This window comes from Oreochromis niloticus, linkage group LG6 (genome assembly GCF_001858045.2).
Source record: "Oreochromis niloticus isolate F11D_XX linkage group LG6, O_niloticus_UMD_NMBU, whole genome shotgun sequence".
NCBI lineage: Eukaryota > Metazoa > Chordata > Actinopteri > Cichliformes > Cichlidae > Oreochromis > Oreochromis niloticus.
This window is the reverse complement of record NC_031971.2, coordinates 10,837,505-10,846,084: the sequence shown is the minus strand read 5'-3', so window position 1 is coordinate 10,846,084 and position 8,580 is coordinate 10,837,505. Positions and strand designations below refer to the sequence as shown.

The window sequence follows — 8,580 nt, the reverse complement described above, 5'->3', positions numbered from 1 at the left end:
TCATGGTAAATGGGGTGGTTCGTATATAGTGCTTTCCTACTCGAGTACTAAAAACACTTTATGCAACATGTCTCATTCATTCATTTACACACATTTATCCAAGCACATTTTTAGACTTCTAAATGCTTTCTATCTACCATTCACACATATTTGTTCTCCCATGAACGCTTTAAGAGTCCCTCGGGGTTCTTGCCCAAGAATACTTTGGCACACAGACTGGAGCGGCCAGGGGATCACCAACCTTCTGATTAGTAAATGAGCTGCTCTACCTTCTGGGCCACAGCCACCCCCAGAAACCATCTCAGCCTTGCCTCTCAAACTTTATCTCCAGATCACTCATCCTGAGCTGTCCCTCCAATCTAGTCATTTCTAATCTTTTCCATTCTGGTCACTCCCAATAAAAACCTTAACATATTCGCCTCTGCCACTCTAGCTCCTCCTCCTGTCTGTTTGTTAATGCCACCATCCCACTACCATATCTTTAATGCAACTTAATAATACAGTATAATAGTTACATACTCATTAACTGCATTGTTGGTGCCAGGTTTCTCTTGGAAATATGACTTTTACCTGGATAAATAAAGGATTAATAATAAAATTGTAACCTCTACCGTTTCTGTCAGTTTGGAGAAAAGCTTTTCAGACACAGAAAAGAAAAACGTGATGTGACACTTTGCAGTCGGCTTATTGCTTGTTTCTGAGCTGTTTTGTTTTTTCTTGCTTATATTGATGTTGCTACAGCTGTTAACATTAGCCAAGAAGGAAGCTTTACATCACCACATGGGATTTGAACCTGCAGTGCTTCTATCAGACGTGACAAATGCGTTAGCATTCACCACGGGAGTTCAGCAATACAGCAACACAAACTACCACATGTAATTACACCATTAGACGGTAATGTCACTGCAGTGGTACAGACTTGTATTTGAGGGCACGCCCACAAGTCCTGCACTGATGAGGACATCAGTGGGGATGGAAAAATTAAACAACATAAGATTTGGACATACAGCAGTTCTGTGTTTGATCGTTCAGGTTAGTGACTGAGTGGGTTTCCTCCCACAGTCTAAAGATATGCATGTTAGATTAATTGGCATTTCTCAATTGGCTATAGGCTTAAGTGCATAAAATAAACTGGTGTATGATTGTGGTTTGTAATGTTAAGTGCTTAGAGTGCTTAGAAAGACTAGAAAAGCTCTATCTAAAAAGCAGTCCATTTCATTTGGTGAAAAGACATCCTTTGTGTCCGAATTTGTTTGAAAAGAGTTATTTCTCTTTGTCCTCGATACATCTGGAAACTCTTCAGACAGCAAACAGATGTGGACCCAGCCCTGGAGGTATTAATACCACTGTGCTACTCACAGATGTAAATGTGTTTTATATATATATATTTTGTTAATTCAGTAATACTTGTCTGTTTACTTGGAGTACGCAGACAAGTAGGGATATTGATCTGCTCAGTTAAGTAGCCGAGGGGGATGTTAATCAGTTTCAGCTGCTTTGGTGTTAATGAAATTAACAACAGGTGCACTAGAGGGGCAACAATGGGACAACCACCAAAACAGGAATGGTTTTACAGGTGGAGGACACTGATATGTTTCCCTCCTCATCTTTTAACTGTTCTTTCACTATTTTTGCATTTGGCGAGGGTCAGTGTGACTACTGGTAGCATGAGTCCAACCACCCTACAGAGGTTGCACAGTACTCTAATTCCTCCAGGGTGGCACATAAATACATGTCGTTACTAGAAGGCTTTCTGTGTCTCCAGCACAGTCTTAAGAGGATGGAGGAGATTCCAGAAGACAGGGAGTTACTCTAGGAAATCTGGACAGGGCTGAAGGTCCTCAACTCATCAGCCAGAACAGCATCTGCTTCTTTGTGCAAGCAGGGTGATGGGTGAATGAGCACTGACAGAACTATAAAATGACCTTCAGCAGGACACTAGTGTGAATTTCACTGCCCAAACAATCACAAACAGACTTCGTAACATGACTTTTGTAAAAAAGAAACAAAAAAACCTGCAGCATAATTATTTCCACAGTGATTTTCAGGCTGTCTTTGAATTCAGCCCTCATTCATTTGCATCAAACAATGTGCTTCTTTCGTCACGAACACACTGGGGACACTATATGAGTACACAAAGATGTTTTTATTTATTATTAAGATCTTGTGTGTTTTCAAAGTGTTCCTTTAATTTTTTGAGCAGTGTTTAATGTCAGTAAAGTTAAAATGGTGGCTAGTTGTGAGCTAGATCTCTGCTAAATGTTCTCTCTTGAATCAATTTAATCAGCACTAACATTTTTACCTCTAATCAACAGGAACGTGCTCAGTAGGTAGAATGCCCAGCTGTGATGGCCGAGTGGTTAAGGCGTTGGATTTGAAATCCAATGGGGTTTCCCCGCGCAGGTTCAAATCCTGCTCACAGCGTTAACAACCTCATTGGAGCATCTGTAGCCCATGTAGTTTCCTTATGTATTAAAATATTCTGAACTCAGTCTAAGGAGCTTGTAAAGAAAAGCGTCTGGATGCTTTTTTCCCCAAGCTCCTTAGACTACAATGACCTGGATGACTGAGAACCTTCACACACATATTCTGAACTCACTGTGAAAAAGGTTACAATGTTCAGGTCTTTGCAAAAGCCTGAAAAGCAGTTAAAGACTGCACAATTTGTCCACATTTAGACATAGAGGGGTTCCTTTTTAAAGGCCAACCGTGACGGGACCACCACATCTAGCACAGCAAACAATGTCCATGGATGTGTGATGCTCAGTGAGTGTACTTGTCGTTGACCATTTGAATCTGAGGAGCTCCTCTAAGCATTCCCCCCTCTCTCCATCATGTCCATACAGTTTATGTTGACCTCTCAAATGCTGCATAAAGCCAACATGCCCTGCCTGATAGGATTACAGCAGTAAGCACTTGTATTTGTTGCTGTCTATGACTGCCTCCGTGTCCTTCTCTCCCTCCCTTCCTCGCAGAGTGTTTCTAACTGAGCAGCAACCATTGTTGAGTAATAGAAATCTACTTGAACGTGCTGACAGATGGAGAGATGAAAATGAAAGAGGAAGAGAATGATTGTGTACCACTTGCTGCTCTCCAGGTGAAGAGCTCCCAGACCACTTTACGTCGAGCGCCCCAAATAGTTCCGTATTTGATCACGGACCCCTCTTTGATAAGTTTGTGTCCTTACCTCACGTCCGTAATGTCAGCAGAGCTGATTGATGGGCTGCTCTTTTCTGACCAGATGGAGCCTGTATGAGAGGCTCTGATGGTCTAGTACAGTTCAGTGTTTTTTTTTTCAGTGCTTTTCATGAGCAAGCTGTAAAAGACTAAGTGTCATAATGTTGTGTGGATACATACAATGGGGAACATTAACTGTATAACCCAGACAGGCAGAACTATTATTTCTAAAATCAAGTGACAGAAACAACAAAGCGTGGAAATCTGGCTGGCTGATGCCCAGAGACTACAAAACTTTTCTCTGTTGACAAGCTTGTTAACCTCCTGACCTTGCACGCTTCAGTCACTCAGCTCAACTGGAAATTAATGGACTTGTAGTGACTTGTTGGTGGTGATGTTTGCAGCATTAACATGTGGTCAGGAACCGAATCAGATAAGTATTTGATGTATTTATGCTACAGATTAAGTATTAAGAAGTAGATTAAAGAACTTTCTAAGGGAGTGAAGGTCAAGTACTGCAGGCCTCAGTAGCCATGTAATGGACGATGCCACCACAGTCCACATTGCCATCATGTCATTTTTTAAAAATGTCTTTTTCCTCGATCACATAACTTGGATGCATCTTTGCTTTGTGCTAAAACTGTTCTCAGCAGAACATCGTTTAATACTTTGTTAAAACTACCCATTCTCCTCTTTGAAGGCAGATCAGACTTAATATCAGCTGAGTCGCACAAAGTCTTGAAATCAAAAGCTGCATTTCAAAAACAGCCCCTTAAACAGGCAACAAGACAGATCTTTATGCTGATTTTTATTGCTCAGGGTATTGGTTATGTAATATTAGCACCATCTGTGATGAGATTGGCTTTCTATAAGTGTTCAACCTGTGACCTGTGACTGGTACATGATCTCTATGGAAAATATAGACTTGGCCGTGAAACTCAAACAGGAAGAGGATAGTGCTTGTGTTTCCCTCCGTAGTGCTCGGTGGCAAGTAGTTGAATTGTGGATGCTTGGAACATTAAGAGTAACACCGGAAACCAAGAGTTAAAAGTGGCTTATTAGACAGGCAATGTCACTCAATTGTGAGACCTCTGGGACTTCAAAAGGTTCGAAAACGACATTTAGTTGAAATATTTTCCACTAGATTAGCAAGAACTAAATCTGCCTTCTTGTTAACTTAATTGAATCAGGTGTTTTAAAACAGAAAGGGGTGTAATGCTCCTTTAAATTGCCATTACGCTGAGTTAAATCTACAGTAGTGTTTCCACATCCATCCATCCATCCATCTGTCCATCCGTCCGTCCATCAGTCCTTCTGTCTGTCCATCCGTCCATCCATCCATCTGTCCATCCATCCATCCATCCTGTTGTTCCAGAGCAGCACCAAATTGATCCCAAGCCAGTATGTAATCTATCCAGCAGGTCCTGGGTCTGCCTCCTCCTGGCATGACATTTCTGAAACAGCCTTCCAAGGAAGCGTCCCGGAGGCATCCTTGTCAGATGTCTGAACTACCTGAGTCCTTTTGATATAGTGAAGAATTGGCTCTATTGTTAGCCCCTTCTGAATGACCTCCAGATTCAGTTGTCAGCAAAAAGCACAAACGGAGGTTTGAACACATTGCATGATCAGTTTTTTGTATTTCCATAATACAGCATGGAACTATAACGCTATTGTTTGACAAAAGAAACATTTAAATACAGTTGTAATACACTGATGTTGGGTCTTGATGGTCTTCAGATATTAGTTATTGGTTTCAAGTCAGATGTATTGATCTCTGTTCCCAGTCAGTCTTGAATGCAGTGCTTGGGAGTGAGAGGTTGCTGACGTAGCTTAGATTTTCATTATGTAAAAAAAACAAAGACGGAAAAGTAATGTGATGCAAAGTTTTCACACTGGGCCTTCACAATTGCCAAGCAACTGTCTGAAGTGGTACAACCAGCGTGACACATACTGCACACATGTACCAATGCAAAAAAGTGCTTTATACTAGACATGATGTGATAGAAAAATGTTGTAGCTGTTACATTCTCTGTGTGTTGCAGAGTAGCCTTAATAATGAGGTTACAGCATCTGGGTTCAGCAAAGTGTCTTCTTTTACTTTCTTCCACTGCTGTAATATTAGTCACACTTAAGGAGTACTTGGCTAACTGCAGTGAAAAGGATCATAGTGGGTTTCTGGTGGAAAGTACACTACTCTAATTGCCTTAAACCCGTTTCTCCCTTCAACCAGTCGATATGCCTGCAGTGTGTGTGTGTGTGTAAATGTGTGTGTGTTCCACTGGTCAATAAAGTGTGTGCTAAGAGGCAATTGGTTGTTTTTCCTCAATTTGACACGTTAAATGCAGTCACATTTCAGGTAAACACACACATTTTCAAGCTCGCAAATGCACAGTGCACACACACGCACGCACACACACACACGCTACGATGCTATTGGGTAAACGGTATTGATTCTGTCCTGTTTTCAACTTATTTTCTCTCATAACCCCTCAGAGCTCAATCGCACTCACTAGCTGACGAGAATGGAGAGTCTCTCGAATCTTGCCCACATGCAAACACCAGCATTTATTCATAAGTGCAAACACGCCGACAGAAAGACAAAGCACTGTTGTAAATGCCATTTGTTGACCCAAATGAAAAATAGATGATGGAAAATATCCACTGATCACTTGAATTATTTATTTTTAAAGCAACTCTTCTCGAGTCCGGGTATTGTGTTTTGCCTTCACTCGATTAGCGTTAGTGTCGACTGGGTTTAATTGGTTTAAGTTTGAGCTGCTTGAATCCCACGCACTCCAGTGGTGTTCGTGTCAGTTGACAGAGGTGGTTGTGCAGTATGTGCTGGCGTGGCATTCACAAAAACTCCACCAGTGTTTAGATTACTTTTATTTTAAATTAAAACAAACATAAGAATGTATTTTTAAACCAGGTTTGTTTGTTTGTTTGTTTCTGTACAGCCAGAAAAATTTGCACATCATACGTCAACTTTACAATGACAAATATTTTTCAGGAGGAACAGAAGCAATCCAGTTTAAAAAATTAATTTCTTTGTCTTACTAATTTCATTCCACTTTCTGTACATCATTTTCTTGATTAAGGTTTTCTTGAAAGAGGTTGCATTAGACTTTGTCATCGTCTGTAGTTTTGATAGATCTTGTCAAAAAAATCCCGACATATTAAATGGTGTTACCGTTTTAAAGAAACAGTGTGTAAAATCTCACCACTAGATGCCAGTAGACTGCAGATTGCAGTCAACTCTGTTTTTACTTCTGTTTTCCAGATTGAAGAGCATAATAATAGCTACCGTGGCCTCTGATGGACAAAACAACTCTGGCCCTGTTCATCTGCGGAGAGTGGAGGTTATCAGTATGTGTTCATGTCTATTTACTCTAGAGGAGGCTGGAAAACTTTGTTAAAGGAGGCCAATATGAGTCGCTGAGTCATGTGTGAAGCTCACTTCTGTCTGAAGACAGCGATACTGAGGTGAGATGTTGGATATTCTGAACATTTCTGTCAACAAGCGCTGCTATTTTTGCCACTGTTAGCTACAGTTAGCCTCTGTTAGCTACTATTAGCCAACATTAGTGCACTGTGGATCTTCGTTTGACTTGGACACTTATTGAATAAACATCATATGATGTAAGAATTTAATCAAACTGTTCATCAAACAGAAAGTGACATTTTTAGGACACTTGAGCCTAACATTAGCTTGTGTAATGTTAGTTTCATCGAGGGAGGGGAGGGTTGTTGTCTGATCTCTCTTATATCCTCTCCTGTGTATTTTTAATGGATTAATTCTACGTTTATGAGAATGTATCAGTTTATTGGAAGATTACACACTAATTATTGTATATTTATGAGTATAATATTGTTTTTTTCTATTAAATAAACTGAAAAAAATGACTGACTGCACCTTTAAAGACAACTTGCACACACAGAGTGAAGACACAGAGAGAAAACCTGAAAAATGTTCTTAAATGCTCAGAAATTAACAAAGTGTAATCAAACGAATGAACTGGGATGATGCAGAAGAAATACTTTGCTTTATGTTTTTTGCAGGTCAATATATTTGATTTTCTTTCATTTTCAATACCAACCCCACCCCAGTGTGGATTATATCTTATTTTTTGTGTAATCTGAGCTAGATACTGTCCTACCCTAGTTGTATAACTATTTATGGGGGTGTAGCTCATAGTCTGACTTCAATAACCATTCAAAATTTTAACTGTTGAATGAATTTGTATCATTTTTACCCTGTAAAGGTTCCTCACTGCTTTATCCATTTTGTGATGTGAGTATTTGGACCTTGAGGTGGCTATTATGTCGGATCAAACAAATGGATATCCCTGCTATACTTGTACAGTTCTTCAAGACATTTGGCAGGTAGATAGTTCCAAGTAACAGTCACAGATTGACTGGTTTTCTTTTCTGCTCTGAGCACCTGACTTTTCTTTACTATAGTCCACATTCAGACATTTACACACATTCACAGAGCAATTTATTTTATGCCTTTCAGCACTTTGTAGCTATCACCCACTTGTCCTGCTCTGACGGATGCATCGGAAGAAATTTAGGGTACCAATTTCATCTGGGATCCGACCACCAGGTAGTCTCCCAACCCACAACAAACTCCACCTCCTGACCCACAGTCTTCCTTGGATTTGGTTGCTCACTGTGCCTTTTTGGCTCCATGTAATCTCAGAGTGACTCCATGTTTTTGTTCGCAGGGCTCTAGTAGAACTTGTTCTAGATCTCGTTGTTCTTTCTCTCTCTAATGATAGACCTCATCACTCTGTCTCTGTATTTGTCATGTAATGATGCAGAATGAATCACAGATCAGCCACTGTGTGGATTTAAGTCTTATCCAAATGTATCATTCTTGGCTAACTGAGAAAAAGTGCTTTTGCAATTAAAGATGGCGTGTTAGCAGAAATATCTTTACTAATGAAACAACGACTATAAGGAAACAATACTACTGCTAACTGGCAGTAAAGCAGCCGGCACCAAAACAGGGAGGGGAACACTGTTTGAGATGCAGGAGCTTTGACACCCTCACAGCTTCCAAGAATAAATAATTAGTGGAGCTGGCACCACAGAAGACGGGGGACAGAGATGTCATTATTTACGCCAGATTATGGACACACACACACACACACACACACACACACACACACACTGGCTCACACTTTTGTGCATGTACATGTTCACACACATATGCTTGCAATGGGTCATCATCAGCTTTTTATCCAGCATTTGCCTTTAGATGAATATAGATCTGCTTTGTAGAAAACATATGGCCTCATCTCGTGCTGTGCATTTGTATTGAGGCTTATTCCTTAAGTTTTATAGTCATCTTTAGCCATCCTACAGTTGAATTTTTTTCCTATAATATTTGTGCCGCCC

The 8,580-nt window shown here is 40.3% G+C and overlaps 1 long non-coding RNA gene and 1 other non-coding gene across 2 annotated transcripts; both read left to right on the top strand.

Annotated features, from left to right (window-relative positions):
- The first annotated feature begins 2,342 nt into the window (after positions 1 to 2,342).
- On the top strand, positions 2,343 to 2,424 carry trnas-uga (transfer RNA serine (anticodon UGA)). Its single transcript has one exon. It is a non-coding gene; the product is annotated as a tRNA-Ser (tRNA).
- A 4,058-nt stretch (positions 2,425 to 6,482) lies between these two features.
- LOC112847056 (uncharacterized) lies at positions 6,483 to 8,013 on the top strand. Its single transcript, XR_003220368.1, has 3 exons — positions 6,483 to 6,660; positions 7,440 to 7,560; positions 7,694 to 8,013. It is a non-coding gene; the product is annotated as an uncharacterized LOC112847056 (long non-coding RNA).
- The last annotated feature ends 567 nt before the right edge of the window (positions 8,014 to 8,580 follow it).